Here is a 14,402-nt window from a genome sequence, read left to right on the forward strand (position 1 = left end):
CGAAATAGTCCTCTTCCCTATAGTTCCTTATTACCCCTACAAGCAAACTCATACCCCCACCAACGTACAAGGGGGGTGGATGGAACCCCTCCCCCGAGTTTTCGTTATTTTGCACCGAGAAGAAAGCCCTTAGCTTATTATTATTATTTAATACACTTTTAATACACTTTGATTGGAACTAATGAATGATCGCAGTTAGATATTTTAACTTTCAAAAACGACGCACACTAGTCAAAGGTGAAGATAAGCGACTTTTTTAACTTTCAGAGTATAAATTGTAACCATGGGCCTACCCGAACCTGTAAAGCACTTTGATCATATTTGATCATTATGGTGTATTCTGGCAAAAATCGAAGCTTGGCTTCCTAGATAATTTTTTTTTTCAAAACTCTGACCGATATTTAGAAAAACAACATCGATCCGCCATAGAGTTAATAACAGACTAACTATTAAGGTTTACCATATGTAAGAAATTATTAAAATGTTTCATTCTTACCTTCAGCAACGGCTCCTGAATGTAGAAATGGACCGAAGAAAGAAAAGCGATAAAAATATTGAATTAGGGAGTGAAGCAGATATTTGGGCTCTTATTTGGACGGGGGCTTACAATGTTTGGGCCCACTTCTTCAAAAATTAACCAGCCCTCCCCCTAAGTAAGAAATGACTGCTCCCTTAATTTCCTTGTGAGCCTGTTTATCATATAAAAGCAATTGTAAAAATGTCTTAAGAACAGCAGACATGTAAAGATTTTAAGAAAAAACAACAATTTTTTTAAGTTTCAAAGACATGTTTCGACAGAGCAGTTGAATGGTTTACAAAGCACAGTGAGTTGAATAATAAGTAGAAAAAATGCTAATGAAGACAAGTAGTAACAACAGAACGTGAAAACGTGTGAATTAGAAGGATATTTTAGATTTACATGGTGTAATTGCTGCTTTGAGGGCCTGTTTATATGGAGGAGAGTTATCCCTGGTAGGAGGGTTACCCTCTCCCCCGAGCCAACCTTGGCCGAACGTTTATATGAGAAAGTTGTCCCTGTTGACCGAGCCAAAACTTGGCCCTCTCGGTTCAAAAGACTGGCGAGAGTTGTTTTGAAACATCTATTATGGCTGCTTTTTCTAAAATCGGGAACACTGAAACTTCGACCAAGACCACATTTTGGACAAAACTACCGCCGACTTCGATTTCAATTTATCCGCAACTTTGTTTCGGCTGATTGTAGCGTTTGCGCATGTCCGTATGTGTCAACTTGTCCCTGGTAGGCGAGGCAAAAATTACCAAACTGTTTATATGGAAAAAAGTTGGCTCGCTCCCCAGGGTCACCCTCCCTTCAAAGCGAGTGACCCTCCACCCAGGGTCACCCTGCCCCCCGAGCCAACTTTGCAATTTCTTATGTAAACGGTTCACAGCTATTTATAAAGAAGCGTACGAAAAGCTCTCTCGCCTGGGGTGGCTCTGTATGGAGGGTAACCCTCCTACCAGGGACAACTCTTCTCCATATAAACAGGCCCTTAGGCAAGGTAGTTCCTTTTAAATATGGATAGCCTCCTTTATCTTAAGTTGAAAGCTGGTAGAGGCGTGATCTAAAATATGAAAGCAATCTCTTGAACACAAGGAGCGACAACGTGCAGAATTCTGAAGGTGTTTGAAAATGTGGGAGGCGAAACCACCCGACATTTTGCCACACGCGTGCGTGAGCACTTAGCCAGTGATAAGGCCTCCCGCATTTTCAACCACCTTTAGAATTCTGAACGTTGTTGCTCCTTGTGTTCAATAGATTGCTTTCATATTTAAGATCACGCCTCTACCAGCTTTCAACTTAAGATAAAGGAGGCTATCCATATTCAAAAGGAACTACCTTGCCTCAATCTGCAATTACACCATGTAAGGGCCTGTCTATATGAAAGAGAGTTGTCCCTGGTAGGAGGGTTACCCTCCATACCGAGCCACCCCGGGCGAGAGAGCTTTTCATACGTTTCTTTATAAATATCTGCCAACTGTTTATATGAGAAATTGCAAAGTTGGCTCGGGGGGCAGGGTGACCCTGGGTGGAGGGTCACTCGCTTTGATGGTAGGGTGACCCTGGGGAGCGAGCCAACTTTTTTCCATATAAACAGTTTGGTTATTTTTGCCTCGCCTACCAGGGACAAGTTGACACACACGGAGCATGCGCAAATGCTAGAATCGGCCAAAACAGCATCAAGTCGGCGGAAAATTTGTCTAAAATGGTCTTCGTCGATGTTTCAGCGTTCCTGATTTTAAAAAAGGCAGCCTTTAATTAATAGATATTTCAAAAAGCTCTCGCCAGTCTTTTGAACCGAGAGGGCCAAGTTTGGCTCGGTCAACAGGGACAACTTTCTCATATAAACGCTCGGTAAAAGATAGCTCGGGGGAAAGGGTTACCCTCCTACCAGGGACAACTCTCCTCCATATAAACAGGCCCTAAATCTAAAATTATCCTTTTAATTCACACATTTTCACGTTCTGTTGTTACTACTTGTCTTAATTAGCATCTTTTCTACTTATTATTCAACTCACTGTGCTTTGTAAACCATTCAACTGAAGATGACAGATGCTCTGTCGAAACATGTTTTTGAAACTCAAAAAAATTGTCGTTTTTCTTAAAATTGTAAAAATGTTTTAATGTCAAATTGTGCAACCGTTCCAGGGTCTAAAAATGAACCAAAAAATGCAATGCGGTCAGAATAGAAAAAAACAACCAACTATTCACAGTTAGCTTGGTCGATGAGAATTAGGCCATAATATTCTGGGGTTTTATTATCACTATTATATTCAAGAAAAGCATTCTCTCTTTAATGCTACTAATAAACTAACCATGCAATCATCATCAAATGAAAATGTTAAAGTGTTTTGTTACCTTCCTCTAATGCTTCAAGATCTGCAAATGAACCGAAGAGAGAAAGGAGGTTAGAATATTGTAAAACACGAAATACAAACAAATGTTTGCAGTTAGCCTTTTCAACTTTAAAAAACGACACACACAAGTTAAGGGTGTAGTTGGGCGTGTTATTTTTTTACATTAGTTTTAGTGATTGAATAACAAGTAATCACTGCTCTCTAATTGTGAGGTTTATCATTTAAAAGCAATTGTAAAAAAAAGTTTTATTATTACCTTCTTCATCTGTTCCAGGGTCTATAAATGAACCAAAGAAAGTAAAGCGTTTAGAATATTGAAAATCATGAAATACAATCAAATGATCGCAGTTAGCTATTTCAACTATCAAAAAACGACACAAACTAGACGATAAACCGTAGGTCCCATCTCCTGCAGAGAATCATGGTAGTTGTATTTATCAAACCATGCGAGAGACTTAGCAAAGATAAATACGAATACCATAATTCCCTGCAAACGTGCACCATAGAGTGAATCTGCATTATGTAAAATGCTTCTTCTATTTACCTATCTCGATTTGGAGTCGAATATCCTGTGGCAGCAATGTTACCGGTAACTCTAAACAACATTTGTTTCTCGGCTTTGAGGCATTTTCTACAAATCTCTAGCTAGTTTACTAGAACAATCCAACAGACAAAAAGAACAATGCCTCTAAGGCCCCAAAAGCAAAATCCACTGCCTCCCTAAAGAAACTATAGAACTGACAATCCTTTAAAAGACACTACTTTACCAAAGCCTTTCATAACTTAAATGCAGCAGACTAAGATTACAAATCAAACATAAACTTGTCAAAAATCCCAACTTGCAGGAGGCTGACCAATCGGCTATTTACAAAGCTTGTAGAAGTTGAATTAAGGACGGCTGAAGACAAATCCAACTAGTGGCTGCAGGGAGGTGGATTTAAACCGAAAAGCCAAATAAGAGACTGAGCAGAAGGAAAGAGTTTACAAGAGTATACGTACTTGCCATTTTACATTAAATTAGAACAAGGTTTGACGTATTATTACATGTAGAACGCAGACGAATATCGAGTGCACAAATTTTACTTTTGTAGAGAAACAGTCAAATCAAAACAGGGCCTTAGGCGCCTGTGGCCCCGTTCTGATTTAACTGTTTCTCAACAAAAGCGGACAGTTCCGGATCAATTATAAACAATTATCAAATTTTGAAAAACTTACATTATGTAACAGGGATCAAAAAAGCAAAATTTATTTACAAACTTGAACCAAGAAATTGGCGGGAAAAAATCGTTCTGAAGCTGTACATCCCCATACCCACCTCCACCCTCCCAAATGGCTTTTGTCATGATTATGCACCGCAACGTTATTTAGCAGGCCGAAGGAACTGGGGCGAGTTTCTTGTGTCGCTTCACTTATCTCTGGTATCAGTAATTTCTCTTCCTTTGAGTGTTGATAATTTTTCCCAGCCATCCTCCCTCTCCTTTTTCTTTTCTTCCTACTTTACAACCATATCCAGACTTGGGGGGAGGTGGGAGCGGAAAGTGCCCGCGCTGACTTTGAACGCATATAACTTTTTCAAAATTCAACCAAACGCTGCAAACTTTGCGAGTTTATCTAAAATTTATCTGAGAATAATTTGGTAGAATAAGTGGTAGTGTCAGGAAATTAACGTTACCATGGCAACGGCATTTTTAAAAACATTCCTATTAATGAAAATCAGTTAAATGAAATCACTTTTCCTTTTTTCAATTTTTCTGCACGGTTTTGTTGATATTTTGAGTAATTTTCAGTAATTTTTGGGCGTTTTAGAACAAAAAGGAAACCCAAGAGAGCGGCAAATTTGACATCATGGTGTAATTGTCACGTGATGCGAACATACTTTATATCCTCTACGTTTTTATTGTACAGTCAACTCTCACCGTGCGGACACTTCGCTATTGCTGGTTTTCACTGTCACGCAATCAAAAAATAAATTCGAAACCATTCAACTACAGAAGCTTTGAATTTCAAATATTATAGATGATAAATAGAGAAACAATTTCTCCAAGTTTCGGGTCTGTGCGGTGTACCGTTCGCGAGTTATTTTCAGAACCTTTCCACGCAAATTTATAAAGCTTAGTATGGAGCCGCCATCACTGTGTCCTGCTGAGGGACACAGTAATGGCCGCCGTGATGTCAGAGAAACCATCTGGAACTCAATTCTGTTTACAACAGCGGCCATCCTTGGCTTAAGCGCTAGTACACTTTCACATAAACACCACTTATTATATCTGAAATGTTCATTCTGCACAAAATGGAAAGGAAAGGCCTTTTTTCAAACAAAACAGCTTTGTCACGGCACTCAGCTTGATGTCACATACGACGGAGAACTTAAATATTCAAAATGCTCTGTTTTAAAAACGAATGACACTATCGATCTGGAAATTTGCAAAATATATATTTTTAGTTTATCTTTCGCCTAATGACAACGAAAATTTAGCAGGCCTAGTCAATTTTGATTTCAGAATCTTATGACGTAACATGAAAACCAAGAATTGCGGACAAAATCCAGATCCCCAGCAAAAGAGGTTTGACTGGAAATGACTCCCACTAAAGCGAACACTTAATGACGCTCCGAGCGTGTCCGCTATATAACGAGAGTTGACTATAATTGGTTAATATTCTGGAAATTTTTTGAAAGTTATCCAAAAAAAGCCCCGTTTGAAAAGAATTAATTAATTAAGTACACTTATTGTTTTAGGAGCACCAGGTATAATATGTGACTTACCAACTTGTTCTGAGAGCATTTTTGCCCTCAGACCCTTTTCATTTATTTGCAAATCAGGGAATTTTTCGTTAAATATTTTGGGTCTGAAGGCAAACACAGGATCATTGCCCTTTTTGTATATCACGCAGGCAAATTGCCCCACCTGAAAAACATAATTCAGTAAAAATTATGTCAGTAACGCAATGCTAAACGATTGTGGTATCTCTATGCATTATTGCGGCCCAAGAGAGGCCCGCAACCCTAATCTTGACAGTAACCAGCGGATTTCGCATCACGCGTGCGCGCCACGTTTATGACAGGGCCTTTAAAAAACAGAAGTTGAAAATTTCTTCTTCCACCAAGAACTACCAGAATGCGAAATGTGTCAATCACAACAGTTATCATGGTGACGAACGCAGAAGTATTTCCGGTTTTCGATAAGCAGTTTAACTCTGTCACGATGAAGCTTGCGCGAGGTATACCTGAGAAGAATGTCTCAATGTTCACGAAAGCAAAGCGTTGAAATGAATGAATTTTGCCTTGAATTGAAATCCTCTCGGATTTTGAAGAACGACTAAAACTTGTTGTTCTGTTTATTTTGTTCATGGCTCGAACAAAATTAATATATTGTCTGTTCTAGGAAAAGAATCGCTGTCGCAGACTTTAGAGAATGGAAACAGCTGAACAAGAAATGTTTATTTTTGTTAAAGTGGAGCATGAAGTGCATGATAAAAGTGTTTCGTGTTTTTACAAGAAGTAAAAGACATTTCTTTCATAAGTTTTTAGCGTAATGATCATAATGACCATTGCATTTTGATGAGGGAGTGTTTGTAACTGTAAAACTAAACTTTATACCGGTCGAACATAATGATATTGAAATTCGATGTTTTTTGATACTTCTGATACTTCGGAATCAACCCGCCATGATCCTTTATTCCTGTGAGAATGTTTTTTTTTTTAATTTCAGCCATTTGAAACTCCACAGTTTTGTGTTTTCTTAAAAAAATGCAAGCTTGGATCCTATTTCTGGTCCAATCCATCCTCGGGGACCCAAGGGCAGGGGGGCGACGGGCAGGTAATCGGGGAGACGGGATTTTCGGACAAAATTAACAACAAGAGCGTTACAGCACGGGGCTGTTATACTCTTGTTTCCAATTGTTGTAAACTTTTTTTATTTGGACTATCTTTAATTAAGAACCTCATTTTCTTGAATAAAGGCCACAAGTGTTTTGTTTTGGCGCAAGAAGTCGCCTATTAAATGACAGTTTAAATTCAAAATTGAAGTTTAAAACCGGTGCAGCTTACCGCAACGGCGACGATCCATCTCGCAACGGATACCACCCTCTGTGAGGGGACCGGATGGGAGAATACCGCCCCCTCACGAACAAAAAAAAAAACTATATAAAGCATAGCTTGAATTAGTTACTCACTCACTCACTCACTCATGCTCATTCACCCACAGACTGCTCCAGTCATTAGGCATAAATAGATTGTGCTCGGCAACTTTTGTGCAACTTTTGGCTTTTTGAGCAACTTTTTGTAGTACCAGCAACCTAGGGCAACTTTTACTTTCCTTGGCAACTTTTGAGCAACAAATTGATTTAAAACCGATCCAAACCATAAAAGGTCGTTTCATTTCGAAGGATTTTATTAAAACTGGTTTTATTCGCTGCAACATAGAACCTGCCGCCGGCCATCTTGGTATTTGCTGAAGTGCGAGTCACTTATGACATCGCAATCAGATGAAACTTCAGACGAGGAAAATGGAAATAATTCAGACATTGACTCTATTGAGGTTGCCATAGACTCTGGGGCAAGTCTTAGTAAACCTGCAAGCGCTTCAATTTCTAGAAAACGCAAAATTCACGTCAAAACGACTCTAGGGAGCAAGCAACTTTTCTGAATTTTGGTGGCAACTTTTTGATATTTGAGCAACTTTAGAGCAACTTTTGGGTATATTGTGAAGCAACTTTTCCTAAATTTACTAGCACAATCTATTCATGCCTACCAGTCATGAGCTATCATCTCAGCAACTTTTAACAAATACGTTCTAAAATTTAACAATGGTTAAGAAAAATTATTTCCAAAGTTAGTTGAATCTCAAGGTCCAAAATTGTGCGTCAATCGGCTCTACAGAAAAACTCACACATAAAGAGGTAAAAAAACTATCAATTTTCTAAGAATTCCTCACAACAGTTAACAAACCAGCACATCGAATTGGTTATATATGTTTTCTTCGGTTAGGCAAGCGGAAAAATCCAACGGCCAGGCTACGTCAAGCGCAAGCACAGGAAACCAAGGACTACTAGAGAGTTTGTATAGATGTATTAAAAAAGCTTGTATGGATTTAAAACAAGGTTGAGAAAAATATTTCTTTTTACCAGTGAAAAGTTATAATAAAACTTAAAACCTTGCTTTGTTTCACTTTATTGTATTTCTAGTGCTTTAGAAAGCCATACGCGCGATTTTCGTCTTAACCGTGTTTTCTAAAGCATTATAACTTCAAAAACGTGACACCAGGTAGTTTTTTTTTTTAAGTTTTTACAACTTTTAACTTTATTTCAAATCCATACAAGCTCTTATCAGCTTTTATACCATGCCATAGAAAATACAGCCAATCAGAATACAGGAAAGCCGTTGTATATTCGACGGTATTCAGCCCAATCTTCCCATAGTGCGCTGCGACTATTCTCGACGAAATTTAGTAAGCGTATTTTCTATGGCATGGTATAAAATAGTTACACAACACTTTCTCGTGGTATACTATGGAATATCCCACTTGTCACTTGTATTTTCTTGGCATACACACTCGCCTAAAGGCTCGTGTGTATACCGAGAAAATACAAGTGACTCGTGGGATATTCCATAGTATACCACTCGAAAGCGTTGCATAACTAGTATTTATACCATGCCATAGAAAATACAGCCAAAGGAAAGCCGTTGTATATTCGACGGTATTCAACCCAACCTTCCCATCGTGCGCTGCGATCTTATTCTCGATTAAATTTAGTGAGCGTATTTTCTATGGCATGGTATAGTCACACAACACTTTCTCGTGGTATACTATGGAATATCCCACTTGTCACTTGTATTTTCTTCGTATACACACTCGCCTAAAGGCTCGTGTGTATACCGAGAAAATACAAGTGACTCGTGGGATATTCCATATTATTATTCAGCACATGCGCGCGCTGCCCATATATGGTCAAAATGTTAACGATATCTGTCATCCGTACATAACAGATATCCTGCGATATACGTAGGTTGCGAAGATTCGTCCGAAATCTTGTAAAGCGTTACATAATTACAGTTTTTCTTTCTGCAAAATGTGTTTCGTTGACAATTTGTTGAATAATAAAACAATTATCCTGCTCAATCTTGCGGAATATCGTCTGATTTTAGCCAACTCGGCCTACGGCCTCGTCGGCTAAGTATCAGGCGATATTCCGCGCGATTTCGCAGGATAATTGTTAAGTATACCACTCGAAAGCGTTGCATAACTAGTAAATAGTACATCCGTACAAACTCTCATAGTACGCTTTGGTTACCTGTGGAGAGAAAGGCGCAATAAAGATACAGTATACTGTTGCTGTTACTGTTACTCACTTACCTCGTTATGTTTGAGTCGCTTGTTCGCGATTCTTAACGTTTTGATCAACTCAGCCACGTGGTCATCCATCTGTGTGTAAAGTGAACATATGGTTAGGAAGCCCGGTAAAGTTTTTTTTTTTAATAAGAATAAGAGCGTGCCATTCCGTGACAATTTGATAACTCAATCAGTTCTTGTCTGTTGAATATTTTACAAGAAAATAAAATCTTTTGTTGAAACAGTTCTCACAGGAAACAAATACTCCAGGTGAACTGTGCTTTAAAGAACGAAACTTTTCCGTAGAGATGGTTTTCGATTTGATTCGTTTATTACTTCGTAAATTACTTTTCGTTCAATCACTATTGAGCGTGTTTAATGGACAAATGATGAAAATTCCTTAGAAATTTCGCGCGAGTTACTGATAAAATGTGTTTCATTTTCGCTAGTAATATTCTGTTAAACGTTAAGAAGTTATTTTTCATTTTTTTTCAATGATATATCTTGGTTTTATGAGTTTTCAAAGCATGTTCAACTTGAAGGATGATCGGCACCGTAACGTGCCACGAATGCAAAGAGTACAAATTTGCATTTCGCGCCCGAGAAGTGTGAAATGTGGGAGGTGCCATCCCTTTTATAACGGAACTTCTTGTTTAAAGCGCTTACCTAAAAAAAAAAAAACAAAACAAAAAAACAAAAACAGAATAAGGACGTGTCATTTCGTGACATTTTGATACTAAAACTAGTTCTTGTTTCTCAATTAAATGATGAAAATTCACATATTGAATAAAACGGTTCTGACGTACAAAGAACACGTAAAAAATATTTTGTTTGCAAGCAAACTTCAAGCTAAAACGTGACTCTGTGGGCGGGCATACACAAATTGCTAAACCCATGACACAAACCATCCCAACATGACAATCACCCCGTAAAACCCCAAGCCACCCCATAAATGGAAAAAAAAATTCTGCACGCATAGCGTGCCTATGTTTATGTTATGCTCTTCATATCTGCAAAGAAGCCTGCGAGTTAATTTCATTTTGCTGTTTTATTAGCAGTAAAAGGAGTTATTCAGCAAATGCCGCCATGTTTACTAGCCTGCATGGCAAACGTAGCATGGCTTAGCATGGGATACCATATTCACCGCCTAGCGCGGTGAATATTGCGTCAAAAGTCCGAGCTTCTCGATCAATCAGAATTGAATTTATCTCTAGAAATTATACTAATCACAAATAATAGTTAATACTCACAATCAACTCTGACTGACTCTGACGATAACTTTGACCGGCAAACTCTTGGTTAGTATGCTCTTTATCTGCAAAGAAACCTGTGCGTTAATTCAATTTCGCTGTTTTATTATTTAAACTTATTTTATGTTAAACATTACATTACAATGCAGTGAAATGCGTTATGAGTGACGCGGTAAGGCATGGCGTTTTAATTGACAGATCAAATATGGCAGCGTGAACTCGCTTCTGAGATTTCAAATTCTTGTTACTATGCCATTCATATCGCCTTTCGCCGGCACAAATTGGAAAAATCGATTTCGCTCATATTTTGCCCATAGATAGGTCCTAGTGAGAAACCAAACGGACTTCAGTTAGTTTTTCCTAATACAGCTTCTTTTCGTAGAAATATGTAAAAAAAAAAAAAAAAGATTTTACCCCAAATGGGCTCAAATTCCACTTCCGGTTTGACTGATTTTATAGAAAGTTTGATCGCCTCGTGCGTTATACTGCAGCTGTTTATTGATATTTCAATAATATTTATAATGTTTTTAGATCTTTATTGTATGACTGAGCGAAAAATAAAACAAATCGAGATTAGTTTTTTAGCCTGAAACGGGGATATAATTCTAAAGGCAAAATTTGCAAATGAGTGTCGAGCGAAATTATGCAGTAAAACTCTGCCATTTTTTTTTATGTGCGATAACTTAAAATATCGTAAAAACAATTTTTTATGGGTTAACTAGACACTTATCTAATAGGATATCCAAAAAATCTCTGGGGAAAAGGTTTTAGTGGCCCGCTTTGGCCTTTGTTTATCACTAATTTTGGTCCGTATTGGGAAAAACTGTGCCCGAGGACTTGGATACCGCCCGAAGCCACAACAATTTCGGTATAGCTAACACAATTGTATTTAACGAACTAATAAACTCTGCGTTGATTCCCAGCAGAATTACTAGCTCCAGTGAGAAGAGTACTTAACAATGTTTTTCCAGTCGATCTGACTGAGTACATGGCCGCGTGCTAACTCCCAAACCACTATGTTTACGGTCAATTCTTATGCCTTGAAAACCATCTCTTGAAAACTTTCGGTCCAAAAGCCTTGGTAGTCAATTTTCAAAATTCCCAATGTTTTAAATATCAAGGACTTGGAGCGATTTCTTTTACATGAGAGAAATTTCCATTCAGCAAATGCCGCCATATTTACTGGCCTGCATGGCAAACGTAGCATGGCTTAGTATGGGATACCATATTCACCGCCTAGCGCAGTGAATATTGCGTCATAGTCCGAGCCTCTCGACCAATCAGAATTGAATTCACCTCTAGAAATTATACTAATCACAAATAATAGTTAATACTCACAATCAACTCTGACTGACTCTGACGATAACTTTGACCGGCAAACTCTTGGTTAGTATGCTCTTTATCTGCAAAGAAACCTGTGCGTTAATTCAATTTCGCTGTTTTATTATTTAAACTTATTTTATGTTAAACATTACATTACAATGCAGTGAAATGCGTTATGGGTGACGCGGTAAGGCATGGCGTTTTAATTGACAGATCAAATATGGCAGTGTGAACTTGCTTTTAATAAATAATAGATTTTCCTACTCTTTGCCATGTGTGAAGAAAAGAAACCTTTAAAAACTTAATCACGATCAAAAAAGTTGTTAAGCTAAATGTTAACTGTTAGTTTTTTCCTGGCTTTTTTTTTTCTACTGGAATCGACTTTAAACGCCTCCAAATGACATAGATACACAAGATATACACTGGAGAGTGCAGGTAAGTCGATTTTATTAGAACTCCCCGCCCTATTTTGCATAAGTTTTTTACGATCGGTATATTACCTTACCCTGGGTGCCAGAGGTTTTTAAATATTCTTGCGCGGTTTCTGGTGTCAATAATATCACAAACTCTTATAATAAGGTTATTACGCAATTTCACAAATGCATGTTGACGGCTCCTTTAGGAGCTTGGGCTACCTGTGGTGAAAGAAGTTATGAGTGACGCGGTATCCAAGTAAAGTTTAAGGCATTGACTTCAGTGATAGGCGAATATCCAGGATTGCGAACTCGCTTTTGAGATTTCAAATTCTTGTTACTATGCTATCAAGAGGTAAATAAACTAATCAATTAATATATCTTGATAAAATAACGTATAGTGGTTGGTAATTCGGGGAATGGCCTAAACTAATTAGCTCTAATTTATATGCGACTCGTGCAATTTAGCTCATCTTCGCCCGATTGAGCCCCTTGCATCCCTTAACCATTCCATTTTACACTCATTAGAATTAGTTTTTGGAATTTCTGGAAGACACAAATTCAGTGATTATTAGATAAACACCTTATCCAATACATATTGACGATATTGTCGTCTTTATGGCTGTAGAAGGTTGTTTGGCCGCCTCCGAAATTCAGTCTACTTAGTTATTCTATTCGACCCCAGACCTCCCCCTATTTTTTCGCTCACAGCTTTCATTTCGCGCCGTTTTCATGAAAAAGGCAATTAGATACTTAAAATCAACTATGACTTCGCAAAGCCTTTTTAAATTTGTGGCCGCGTTTACATGTATTTAACAGAAAAGCGAAATTGATAAAAAGCTTGGATTGACTGTAGAATACTTGTCGAATATTTGCATCTCATTAAATTCAAATGGCTTCTTTTGTTTTTAAATGCTTCGTTTTAAAATCTAAAAACTTCTGAAATCGCTCCAAGATCTCGTACACTTTTGATCCATAATTAATCAGAAAGTTAAAGCGTTACCGCTAACGATTGTAATATGGGAGTGGAGGCCACATATCAAAATTAGGGCGGTTGATGACCTGGTATTGAACGGAGCGATTTAAAAAAACCCACTAACGGTCGTTCAGACTTGCTTCTGAATCAGTAATTGTAGGTCAAAGTTTGATCAAATCGCCGGTGGCCGATCCAGCAAAATCGACAGTTATGTAACAAAACTAGCTATAGTAGTTAAATCTTGAAATAATTACCTTTGATTTGCGTTTTACACTCGAAGCTCCTTCAGGGCGACTTACTGACTTTACTCGCATTCAGGGCGAACAAGAATTTTTGTGCGCGCCGCGCTATTTTCAGTTCAAATGGTTTGACTGCCTGACATACTGACACGAAGCACTTGGAACGCAGAACAAAAAACAAGTTGATCAATAAGTGCTAATTTATTGATTGGTTATCGTGTAAAATAATATTACTCCCTGGAACTAACAATGTTCCCTTATTAAACTGTTCATTATCTCACGAATATTCGCACATATTTTAGCCTCAGTGGCTTCAAAAAATTCTTTGCGTGAAAACTGACTTTCTCAAACAAAAGAGAAAACACCCATTGGTCATTTCAAATCTCAGGGTGTGTGCGAAGATCAGTAAATGTGCACGATACTGCAATTGTGATCTGTTGGCCGGCAATTTTGATCGTAACGATTTCGAGCTATTTGCTTTCAAATTTGCAAATATTTGACATGTAGAAAATTGGCGTTTAACGTGGGAAAAACCGTGAGAGAGCTGTACGCGAACGCAAAACGGGAGGCGCTCGGAGGTGATTTTATCTTATTATTGATTCGCTCGACATTCACCCCACCAATGTTTGCTTTACACAAGTCTTGCGCTCGCTCGCTGTCTCTACAAAGAGGTGGGATGAGGAGGGGAGGGGGGGGATACTGGCTTATTTTCGAATGGAAATTATCGCTTCAAATCTAGATCTGTGTTATGTTTGAAAGGAATACCGCGCCTGAGCTTTTTGTTTGCAAACGGAAGTCTTGAATTCCTGGTTTGAGGTTTAAGGGGCCACGGGGGGTACTCCGGCTTGTAAATAACGAGGATGATCGAATGGAGGCAAATTTTAGGACCCTCAAAAAATCCCTCAAAACTAACCCCGGAAAAAATCCCTTGTCAAATTACCCTTAAATTGCCAGGAGGGGCAATAATATAACACGAAAAAATCATAAACAATTAA

Source organism: Oculina patagonica, chromosome 2 (genome assembly GCF_052425735.1).
Source record: "Oculina patagonica isolate OP01 chromosome 2, crgOcupat, whole genome shotgun sequence".
In the NCBI taxonomy this organism is placed as follows: Eukaryota; Metazoa; Cnidaria; class Anthozoa; order Scleractinia; family Oculinidae; genus Oculina; species Oculina patagonica.